At 40.3% G+C, this 12,484-nt stretch overlaps 1 pseudogene; it reads right to left on the bottom strand.

Moving 5' to 3' along the window:
- Positions 1–1,239: 1,239 nt before the first annotated feature.
- Positions 1,240–1,358, bottom strand: LOC133501583 (5S ribosomal RNA; annotated as a pseudogene).
- Between the last annotated feature and the right edge of the window lie 11,126 nt (positions 1,359–12,484).

Below are 12,484 nucleotides of genomic sequence, written 5' to 3'. Positions count from 1 at the left end.
TTTGAATCACAATCTGCAAGTATGTGAGGAAGAGTTGAGAATTGCTTTCGAGCTGTAACAAAAGAACAAGAAATGAAGATGAAACACTTCACAGGGACAAATGTTAAACAACACATGAAACACAACATCCCCAAAAATGAATGAATGAACAGGAATGTTAACGCAACTGTTCTAGAAATGTGCGCAAACTATTATATTTTCTGAAAAAAGAACTACACACTGCCTGACACAGTTTTATTGTACTATGTCTGATTTGAATTCTTCCCATCTCCTTCACATGAAACACTCCCAATGAACCTCCTGATGTTATTTGTGCATTTGTGTCTACGTTTGTGGTGCTACGGCTTGTTAGAATAATAAAATCTTCTGCTGTCAGCAACCATAATTTGTTTTCTTCTCTTCACAGACATATAATCCATCGATTTTCTTAGACGCTTATCCTCAAGAGGGTCGCGGGAGTGCTGGAGCCTATCCCAGCTGTCAACGGGCAGGAGGCGGGGTAAACCCTGAACTGGTTGCCAGCCCATCGCAGGGCACTTAGAGACAAACAGTCGCACTCACAATCACACCGAGGGGCAATTTAGAGTGTCCAATTAATGTTGCATGTTTTTGGGATGTGGGAGGAAACCGGAGTACCCGGAGAAAACCCACGCTGGCACGGTGAGAACATGCAAACTCTACATAGGCAGGGCCGGAATCGAACCTGGGTCCTCAGAACTGTGAGGCCAAAACATTCCAACTGATTCACCGTGCCGCAAGATAAATATTCATTTATGGTAATAAAATAAACGGGATGGATGAAGACTCAATCTCTACTACTATTCCTAATACTACTACCAGAGAATAGTTAACATCTAAAACCAAGAATCAAATCAACCAATAAGTCAACTATTGACACAAAGCCGCTTGGCATGCTGGGTATTCTCGCATCAACTTCCTTGACACCACAATATACGCAAGTATCTAACAGTAGTTTCTAAACCGGCATCTGACGTAATAACCCACGCCTATTCAAGTGGCCAGTTTGAAATTTAATTTGATGTTGATGGCCAGACTTTATTATTTTAATCTGATGTTACGTGTACATGCTTGCAGTGATCCATAATATTTTCTTCTTCTTTTCGGTTTGTCTTGTTAAGGGTCGCCACAGCGTGTCATCTCAGATGACCGCATATATGTTTGTCAGTTTTTATGCCGGATCCCCTTCCTGACACAATCCCTCTGCATTTAGAGGAGAGAAGTTTACAGCACCTGGTATTCCCAGGCAATCTCCCATCCAAGTACTAACTAGAGCCAAACCCACTTAGCTTCCGAGATCTGAAGAGATCAGGCGTTCTCAGGGTAGCATGGCTGTAAGCTGATCCACAATATTATGACTGTATAAAAACCCACATGATGAGAAGTTTATCCGATTTGACTTGTACAGGTTTTCTCTGGGCACTTCGGTTTCCTCCCACATCCCAAAGACATGCAAAATGAATTGGACACTCTAAATTGCCTCTTGGTGTGATTGTGAGTGGAATTGTTTTTTTGTCTCCTTGTGCCCTGCGATTGGGTGGCAACCAGTTCAGGGTATACCCCGCCTCCTGTCCTTTGACAGCTGGTATAGGCTCCAGCACTCCCTGCGACCCTCTTGAGGATAAGCGGAAAAAGAAATGGATGTGCGCAAAAGATCTACTGGCTCGCACCGAAATACAAAACATTATAAAAGTCGCCACAGGCTATGTGAAACAGGACGACCTTCACCTCAACTCATATTATATTTTCACTTTTAAAAGAGACCCACCAAAGTCTGTGTGCTGTTCAGACTCATAATTCTGATAAGTATGGTGGTTCTGTAGGGTGAAACATTTACATAGTAGTCTGAACTGGTCGCCAGCCAATTACAGGGGACATATAGACAAAAAATGAGTAACACTCACATTCAAGCAGTTTAGAGTCTTCTATAAACCTTTGAATGGACATGCTATCATTTTTCCTCTGCCCAACATAAACACTCGTTTGTTCCAGAAGGGCAAAGGCGACACAAACCCAATGATGTTGTGACATAGCACTTACTACATACTGCTTACGCGTTTTCCCCAATCAATTTGTCAGCTCTCATTTACACACAAACCCAGGCAAATGCAATTTCTAGTTTGAAAATGTGATTTTCCTCAAGCAATATTAGTTCAGAGTGGGTGAGCCACTGATACTGATGGCAGAAAGTCCACTCGAAGTTGAAAGCCTCTTTCCTGAAGTGACATGCTGTTTGGGATCGCCCATTACTGACTTCGCTAAGTGACTTTCTGCTTCCCACGATGCTTTTACAATCTCTTTCCCAGTTGTAATTAAACATTTACTTGATTTTTGTGGTATTCAGCTTCAGAAAACTATGGCTAAAAGGCAATGCTGGCTTGGAAACACTTTCGTACGTGCTTGTAAAAATAGTCAAAGAATATTGATGCACAATTACAGCTGCACTTCTTCATGATGTTTATGCACAATTTTAACAGCAGAGCTCGCTGTTACACACGCAACTTCAAACAGAAGCCGTTGCAGTCAACAGAGTAACGACCAACCACATTGCTTACACTATAGAATGCTGTCGGGTAAAATACATAATTGTGTCAAATAGTCTCCTACAAAGACAAAATTGTTCTTTTTTATCTCAAAGAAGTATTCATTTAACAATACAGTACTGTACATTCATTATTGTGGTTGTAGTTCTAGTTAGTAGTGTTGCGGAACCATACTGTATTGCATCATACTCACACTTCCCAATATTTTTTGACACTTGTGTAACCAACTAGAGCAAACAAATAATAGAGCCAACTGTCGTTTTGATGCACCACAAAAATAAACATACTTGTTCCTGGGGAGTTTGCAACTGCAGACTGAACTGTCACGAACGGGGCACGAGGGTGGACCCAAATGCACGACTCCAGAGATAAGCAGACAGTATAGAGGAAACCTTTATTCGGTCCAAGGTCAGGGATCAGGCAGGCAGGCAGTCCAAACAAGGCAGAAGTAATCGTGTGGCAGGCTCAAGAGCGGGGTGAAGGGACAGGCGTAGGGCGGTACACGGCGAGCAGAAGTCAGGCGAACTGGAGTGCAGGAACGAAGCATCAAGGATGACAATCTGGCGAAGGACAAGTCGTCCCCCAAGTCCTATATATACTGGGAGGCATTAGCTGGAACAAGGTGCAGGTGTGCTCAGACTAATTGGCTGGCCACGCCCAGCCTGGGCAGGAAGCCAGGAGCATGACATGAACAGATTGGAAACATTTTTGGTCCTGTTGTAATTGAGTTGTAAATAAGGTCTCGATTTGAGATCTATTTTAGAATGCAGTCTTTCTCACGTGGGCAATAATTTGCCGGGAGTGGGTGGTTAATTATTATCATTATTATTAATTTTCTTCCTCCTATCCAAGGTCCAGTCGTGGGGGCAGCATCTTATACAGCCAAGGCCAAACTTCCTTCTCCCAACTTTAAAGCACTCCCAGGGGAGACAGGGAAGAGACATACCGGTAGACTCCAGCCTCTCCTAGCTCAACAGAACCTGCTCCCAGTGGGACGTGCCTCACAAGGGAGGTGTCCAGGAGGCATCCAGATCAGGTTCCCACGCCACCTCATCTGGCTCCTGTCAATGAAGAGGTGCAGTGGGTGGACTCTGAACCCACAGGTCAGGGAATATGAACATAGATCGATCTGAATATTGAGACCTTCAGCTTTCGACTCTTTAACTGCTGATGAAGGATCACCGTGAGAAAGCCAAATGAACGTGGCCAGTTGTCCATGCAATAACATCGATGGCCAACTGTTTCGTGATGCCAATGCCACCCCCTGGCTCTTATAGACAAATACTTATTTTGATGTGTTGTATTTATGAATTGTCAAAAGCATATTGTATCTTGTGTCATTCCTTCCACTTTTGCTTGGATTAGGAAAAAAAAAGGTGAATCACGCATGCCACCAGCAGAAATTCTCACGTCTATTTGTCCTCTTTCCTGGTCTGCTTGATTCCACACACAGGAACCTCACAAGTCGCTTATAAACTATTCTTGCAGATTACAAACAACCACCACACATCATACTCTCCCCTTGTCATTGCTTTCTATTTTCAGTATTTATTCGTTACCCCTCTATGTACCATAACTTTGGTGTACTTAAATATACGTACCATCTCTATCACCCATTCTAAAATAACATTTGCCAACACAATTTCAAAAAATCTCACCAAAACAGTAAAAATAACAACAACAAAGAATACAGATTACCCAATCAATTTTAAATTATGATACACGTACCCATTATATGTCACACTTAACTTATGTGTCAAAGGCATCCTGTAATAGATGAAGAGAAGCTGTATTCATAGGTCGAATCATATCATACTCTTCATAAAAGTGAAAAACTAGAACAAATCGTACACTATGAAATTTGGGAAAAAGAAGAAAAAACACTTCACAGAAAAATATGCAAGAATATTCAATAATAAATCAGGCAAATTCCTAGCAAACCAACTTTGGCGCAATAAAGAAAGGTCATTGATTAAAGCAGTTCAAGATTCAAACTGCAACTGTACACCGCTGGAAATAAATGAAATATTTTACATTTATTATTGCAACTTATATGCATCTTCGAAGAAACCAGACCAAGAAGAAATTGAAACTTTTATTAAGCGTCAAAAGATTCCTCAAATAAATACACAAATATGAGCTTTGCATACAAAAATAACAGAGAAAACATTGCAGACATAGGATGGAGCCCCCACCCCCCATAAAAAAAAAAAAGAGATCCCAACAGTATTTTAATGTTTTATCAAAAGATAGAGTTACAGGTCAAGTGTCATGATATGGATGATTTTTAGTATGTTGTTAATGAAAAATCGTATGCCGGTATGGACCCATCCGATTTTTCACCACAAAACATGATTTTGATTTTGTAACTCCCGCCATTAAAATCCTCTCGAGGGATTTGTTTTTGACAAGAAGCAGGAAGAGACGTTGGAGGTAGTAGTGCGCTCAAGTGGGCTCGTTTCTTTCTATTAGTTTTATCTGCGGAAAGATAGCTCGTTGTTCCTTCGTGTTAGCCAAAAGGCCAGCTCGTTGCATTGCCGGACATTGCTTGAACACTTTCCCATGATACCTGATTCGTCATGAAAAATGGATTGCACGGGTGCAAAGGACGAGAGGTTCGTGGGTGCCAAATGACAGGTAGGTGTGTATACAGCTACTAAAAAAAAATAATGATCTGGGGGGACCATGTACTCTGTCTCTCTTAACATAACAAAAGATCCGCGTATGTATGACAGGAGTGCTAAATGTGTCGATGCCGACGAAGGCTTCTGCGTTGGCCTCGCTGGCGAAGGCTTCTGCCCCGGGCTCCCCGGCGAAGGCTCCCACGTCGTGCCTCGCGGACGAGCACGCTTTCGCCCGGGCTAGCTCATACATACTGTCTGAGAGTCTGTTGTGTTAGTTCGAAGTAATCTGCATATCATCTAAATATGGCTCGAAACAATCGGCTAATATTGCCCTGGACACTTCACTCGATTATGAGATGTTCTCTTTTTCGAAAAGAGCTCATGTGTCTGAAGGGGCATGTCCCATAGTAGGGGCCACGGAGTGTTTTCAATGGCAAATGTCCGGGGTGACGTCACGGACAGTAAATGCAGCCAATATGGCAACCACTTGGATGTCGAATGACACTTCCGCAACTTTATCCATGGATCACGTGCTCTCCACTCATATTTATTTTTTCGTATAGATATTGAAGTGAATAATGTTATATGTATTTTTCAATTCAATATCTATTTTATGTTTATAGGGATGACACCTCAAATTGGTCAAAATACTAAATGCATTACTTTTATGTATGTCTCGTTTCTGGACTTCACTTTCTCCTGGCTCATCCGGTTTGTTCCAGTTCGACCTGTGGGAATAAAAAGATTGATGATGCCATTAACAGATTCAATTAAATTCCACAACATATCCGCCTTCACATGCTTCCCAGTTTGTGGTAACAGTTTGGAAAGACCCTTTTCTGATCCAGCATAACTGCGCCCCATTGCACAAAAGTTCATGTGGGAGAACCCGCCCTAACCCTTGAACTCAGCCCCATCACATTCAGCATGAAATAGAACTTAAATGTCATGCCAGCAGCCCAACACAATTGAACTATGACCTCACAAATGTTTTTCTGGATGTAGAGACATCAATATCCTCACTCACACTCCAACATCGAGTGGAGACCGTTACAGCTATAAAGTCCGGCCCAAGTACAAAACAACTTCTTCATTTTTCACTTCCTCTAGGTGTAGCACTCACATGACCAATAAATGTACTGGAGTGCATTCGGCAGTAATGAACGAAAGTGAGAAAAGGAAGCAAGTGCAGCCGTTGGCCAAATGTTGGATAAACAGACAGAAGATGAACACAGAGCAAAAGCCATTACCATGAAGCCTTCAAGTTGAGATCCTGGAAAATTGAGTCTCACAGTCTTTCCGTGGATTCAAAGTGCCTGTGTGCACTAATTGATCTGGCCACAACATGGCCATAACATTTCCTCTCTGGTCTCGTCAGGGTGTTTGATGCATTTTGAAATCCTCCATGTGGAGACGTGCACAATTAGCAAAAGATGCCTGTGGGAACGTGTCCAAATCACTCCTAATGTATATGGCGTGTAATGATGTAGTCGGCCTGACAGTGGCTACTTGTGTTTCTTCTATATCTGATGGCAGATAATGGATTATTTTATGTATTATTTAATGCATATTCCGTTGTCACTCAGTGTTATTTAATTATGCTTTACACTGAGCTTGTAACGGGCACACATTGATCGATGCGGTTATGCATATTGTGCCCAGTACACAAGTTAATACGAATAAAAAGAAAAAAAAGAAGAAAGGTTACATCTGTTAAGGGACATTGGATAGTGAAACTACTGTAATTACACAGTAACAAGAGATTTTGCAATTATTTTGTTGACTTGGTAGCTTCAGTTTGAAAACCTGTCAGGTGACCTGAAATGGGCTGTGTGGTGTACAAGAGATTCTCTCTCAATCCATCAGATTTAAAGCAATTACGCAAATTGCCCAGTCCCAAAAAGACAGTAACCGCAAAAGACTGAATGGTGGAGTTAAAGGAGATATATTATGCATTATTTCCACCAATTAATAGCCTTCCAAAGTTTCTTAACGTGTCTGTGACATTGTCAAAATATCCCAAGGATAAAGAATTATAGTCCACGTTACACCTCCCGTTTCTTGTTTTAATGAAATGCTTCGAGGTCACATGATTGTCAATGTTTCTACACAAAAGTCCCTATGCATGATACTAGTTCAGTGTAGTATGATGGCCGGTATAGTGGCTAGTAATCATCACTTTAACCTAGCCATAATAATGATAATAATAATAATAATAATAATAATAATTGCCCTTAGGTGTGATTATGAGTGTGACTGCTGTCTGTCTTCATGTGCCCTGTCATTGGCTGGCAACCAGTTCAGAGTGTACCCTGCCTCCTGGTCGATGAAAGCTTGAATAGGCTCCAGCACTCCCATGACCCTTGTGAGGATAAGCGTCTTAGAAAATGGATGGATGGATAGGTGTGTTCAACTTCTGTACAGACTACCAAATAATTGTATGATGGTGTATTGGCGCATTTGCCTAATTTCACTGCAGGCAGTATGCATTCATTTCAGGATCAGTGACGGTGTCAATATGGGCGTAAGTGGTTCTCTGTCTGCACTTGCCCTGCAGTTCACTGGGGACCAGTTCAGTTGTAGTCGGCCTTTTGCTCGAAGTCAGCTGGTATAAACTCCAGCAAGCCTTGACCCTGAACAGGATAAGCCAGACTGTGAATGGATGGATAGGTGAATGGGTTCAATGATCCATTTTGGTGGTGATGTGGCAGTGGACATTTCCTCATTAACTGCTCATGGCCATGGAAAAATAGATGGAAATTATGTAGTAAAGTTGCAGCATCAATACAAGTAATTGTAGTGTTTAGGAGATAATAAAAAATCGGATGGAGAAGGAAATGCCATTAGCACACGTGGGACACAGCTATTGCATCTGTTTGGCATTAGTATTGTAGTACTTGCGCGTAAATCACGACGCGGGAGGAAGACATGCAATGGAATAAATTCCACGGCCAAAGTAGAGCAAAGTGGTGTGTTCCTGATTTATTCTGAAGGTTTTAAAATCACATAACCTCTTCTTCACTTTCGCTTTTTTCTCTCTCTGTGTTAATTTAATTGCCTTTTCACTTCATTCAACGACACCGGCTTTCAGGTCACATATTGGGAAGCTAAAAATATTTCATCATTCATTTCCAGCACATTGAATGATAATGTAATTCACTTTTCTTATCTTTGCTATTTAATAGTGTAAGACTGCTCATATGCAGAAATGTAACAAAATCCAATGGACATACAAGAGCACTAAAGGTGGAAGTGAGAAGATCAGAGATTCGTCTCAGTGCGAGAGGCAAGAGAAAAGGTTTTGTTTTTTTGTTCATGTTGCATACAAAATCTGAAATAAAAAATTCATATTTGTGTATTCTTTTCCATTTCAGTCATAAAAATAAACATGCTTTGATGTCACGATCTTAATGATGATATAATTAAATAGAAAACAGTTTTTATGTTGATAAAACATTGAGCCCTCCGTGTTTGTCTAATGTTTTGCCACGGGACTGTTTGCATTTCTTTGCCATGTACTGCTATAGGGTTTAGCATTATTGCAGAGCCAATATGTGGAAAAATAGTTTCATCATATTCTTTGTGGCGGGCGACACTATTGTTGGATTTCCGATTGAATTTTCTTCTGAATACTTCGCATACATTCAAACCATCAGATGGGAAATCGTGGTGGTGCCTTATCTTGATTGTTGGATTTATATTAGATGTTGTCCGAATATTAAACACCCCAGTGATCCAGTAAACCCAACTGTTGACTGTATAATCAAATTCAAGACCTTTCTGCAAAATATTGGAGCAAGAAGAAAGTATCATTTCCATGCAAATATTTGAAGAAGTAAATGCATGTTTGATTAACAAATGATGCAATGGCCAGAGAAGCAGCTGTTTCAAGACCTGAGCAAATAAATATAGCGCAGTGGAATGTCAGGATAAACACAATCTGTTCTGGTGAAGTGGTGCACTTCCAATTTATTCAGATTTCTAAACATGTTTCCATAGTGGATGGGGGGAAACTGAAAGTCAAATCTGTGGTTAAATTAGCCAGGATCATGTCAAAGCCAAAAAGTTATGCAGAGCTGTACTGACTTTTATTGAATGCACAGATAAGCATTGGCTAACAGCAATGGCACTTTTCTCAGGGAAGTTGTTCATACTATGTTGAGATTTTGGGAGCTTTTGCAATCGCTTGTTCATTTTAGGAGGTCGAAATGCAGTCACCTAAAACAATCATGAAATCAATTAAATAGACTATTTTATATTGAGGTCAATCTAAGCACAACATGTCTCCTTTAACTTAAAATACTGACATGAGACAGCTGTGGTGAAGGAGCCAAGTGCAAAATACTGAACCACTAGAAGAGTTGAAAAGGATTTTAACAAGCAATTTAATATTAACAGGTCAATTCAAAGTCAGGATGACGAGCAGTCAGGCTTTGAGGATGCGCCAAAGTTATGCAATGTCCCGTAATCCACAGATAGCAGCTGTTATCTAAATCCATAACTCATAGAGACTAGAAACTCACACAACCTTTACCGGTACTTTCGGTCGATGACAGAAAGTAGTGTGGATTCATGGGGTAGCTTTTTAGTATCTTGCATGGGTGAGTGTCGCACACTAAAAAAATCATCAGAAAATCCTTAAATAGACAAGTTGAGATGAATGAATCTGACAGAGTTTTATTTTGTGGCTTTTGTGGTAGACTTTGGCAGAGAGATTAGCTGTCTGTCATGGCAGACAATAAGGGGATGACACATCTTGCAACAAGCTCATCAGCACAAGCACTTCATGTCAGAAATCTAGAGCCAACGCTGGTTGCACGCTGTTTATTCTTATTGCACACTGTTTATGTTCTTTCCCTTTGATCCACATTTGAATTTCTGTTTTTATTATTTTTATTTGCACCATCTATGATTTGTGTGACACTATCAGACTGAGTCGTAAGTGTACCTTTCAATCACGACGGCAATAAGCAGATCAAAGCAAATATATTTAATACCTGTATAGCACATTTCATACAGAAGGTAACTCAATGAGCTTTACATGATTAAAAATATTTAAAAACAAAAAAAATAACATTTAAAACCAGGGAAGAAATAATAAAACGATACAATAAACCGATTCTGATTTCTGACTGACTTCTGTGGCGTAATTTCCCTCAAAACTGTATGACTTTTTGGCATTTGAATTCTGTGGTCATACTGTAGCTATATTACTGCCAGTAACATAGTACTCAGCAGGGCTGGAGGGACCTGGTGGGCAGGATTGGCTGCAGCCACCCTGGAGTCGGCACCACTCCTCATGTTTTTCAATGGGAATAAGCTCCTGCCTGGTCAATGATTGGTTTTGGCCACCCCATATACAATTTTCTGTCTGGAACACTGGTACTGAAGCAACAATGTTAGGAGTAACACGTTATCTCCTCTCTACACAACAGTGAATACTACACCCTTATCCTACTCAAACTAACTTTTGACACCATCATTTTACTTGATTGGCTGCACAACTGGTCGAGTAGTTCAGGTGGAGCGTTAAACTGGTTTCAGTCTTACTAAACAAATAGATTTGTCTGTGTTAATAGTTACATTTCTTCCTTAGCTCTCCACCAATGCTTAATCCCTCAGGGCTCTTTCTTTGACCCACTTTCAGGAAATATCATACTATTGCTAGCTGAAGATATCCAGATCTTTTTATCCGTCAAACTCAATAATATTAACCAACTCATCCAACTCCATGAGTGCCTTCAAAGTAGTGGATGACCTAAAATTACCTTCATTTTAAACATGTTGAAACTGAAATTCTTCCAATTGATCCTGAAATCGTTGTCCCTGCTGCTACAGATCATCTGATCTACTCCTAGGAGCCTTGATCTTTTTCAACAAGTACATGATATTTGACTATCATGTCACAAAACTGCTTTCTTCATCTAAGAAATATTGCTAAAACCTTGACCAATTAATCTATACTTAATTTTTTTTCTTGTTGGATTACTTTAACTCCCTCTACACCGCCCTCAGTCAGTCTCCTTTTTAATACTTAACAGTTTATCCAAAATATAGCAGAGAGTCTTTTAAGAAGAACCGTCTTGGTGGTCACGTTCTTATATCCCTTCATTGGCTTCAAGTAAAATTCAGAATCAACTAGAACATCTTATTAACTTACTTATTAACTTATTAAGCAATACATTGGCCCTATCAGCATCTCCAAGATCTTTAGTTCTCATTCCACTACATGAGATTTACGTTCTACAAATCTTGGCCTTTTATCCATCGCTCGCTGAACCCACAAGTCAAAACATACGTAAGCATGCATTTTCATATTTTGTGCTCCAATGCTATGGAACCATCTTCCACTATCTGTTCAGGCTGTTGAATCCTTGGACTATTTCAAGCATCCATCCACCCATCCATCCATCCATCCATTTTCTGAGCCACCTATCCTCACAAAGGTAATGGAAGTGCTGGAGCCTATCCCAGCCAACTTTAGGTAGAAGGCAGGCTACACCTTGAATTGCCTGGGAACTGAAACCATGCTGCCTACGCCAAAGTCAGGCAAGTGTACCAAATCCATCAGTGACTTATACCTATTTCAAACAATGCCTTAAAAACAAATGTTTATTGTCAATCTTTATAATAGACTTGCTTTTTGCTTGTACGCTCTGCTTTTGTTATTGTCATTTTGTTCTCGTTGATTTCTCTTGGTGTCATTTGCCTCGTCTGGTTTATCCATTTTTGTCTTTCGTGACTTGTTTGTACAAAGTACAATTTGTATGTTGGCAAAGTGCTTTCTAACTGTGTTTTTTTTTTAAAAAAAAAGTCCTACGTAAATAAAACCTTACTTACTTAGTTGCATGCATACTGAGAGACTTTCCTGTTCTGCAGTAAAATAACATTTGATTATTACAAATTTGCTTCAACTACATGCAATAGTAAAGTAGCTAGGTTGTGGTGTCTTCAGAAGCTTTACCTGAAACAAACAATTCTGTCTTTTTTTTTTTTTTATATATATATATACCACTGTAGCCAATGACAACACCAACATCAAAGGACAAGAGCTTTGCTGTCATTAAGCATATTCTTTCAGGAGCTACCATGCACTTATTTTGTATGTAGCTACCTTAATAACTGCCACGTGTCTGCCACACACAACTACAAATTGTGTGACTCATCCCAAACACACACAATTTTATTTTCTTTGTAATGCTGTCGGGTATGTTGCATTCGTAGTGGTGGGAGTGGTGAAAAACATGCTCCTCCTTGTCCCCCCGCACCCCACCACTAAGGTTTGTTGACGTACACCAC

Source organism: Syngnathoides biaculeatus, chromosome 5 (assembly GCF_019802595.1).
Source record: "Syngnathoides biaculeatus isolate LvHL_M chromosome 5, ASM1980259v1, whole genome shotgun sequence".
NCBI classification, from domain to species: Eukaryota; Metazoa; Chordata; class Actinopteri; order Syngnathiformes; family Syngnathidae; genus Syngnathoides; species Syngnathoides biaculeatus.
This window is presented reverse-complemented; position numbering and strand designations above follow the sequence as displayed.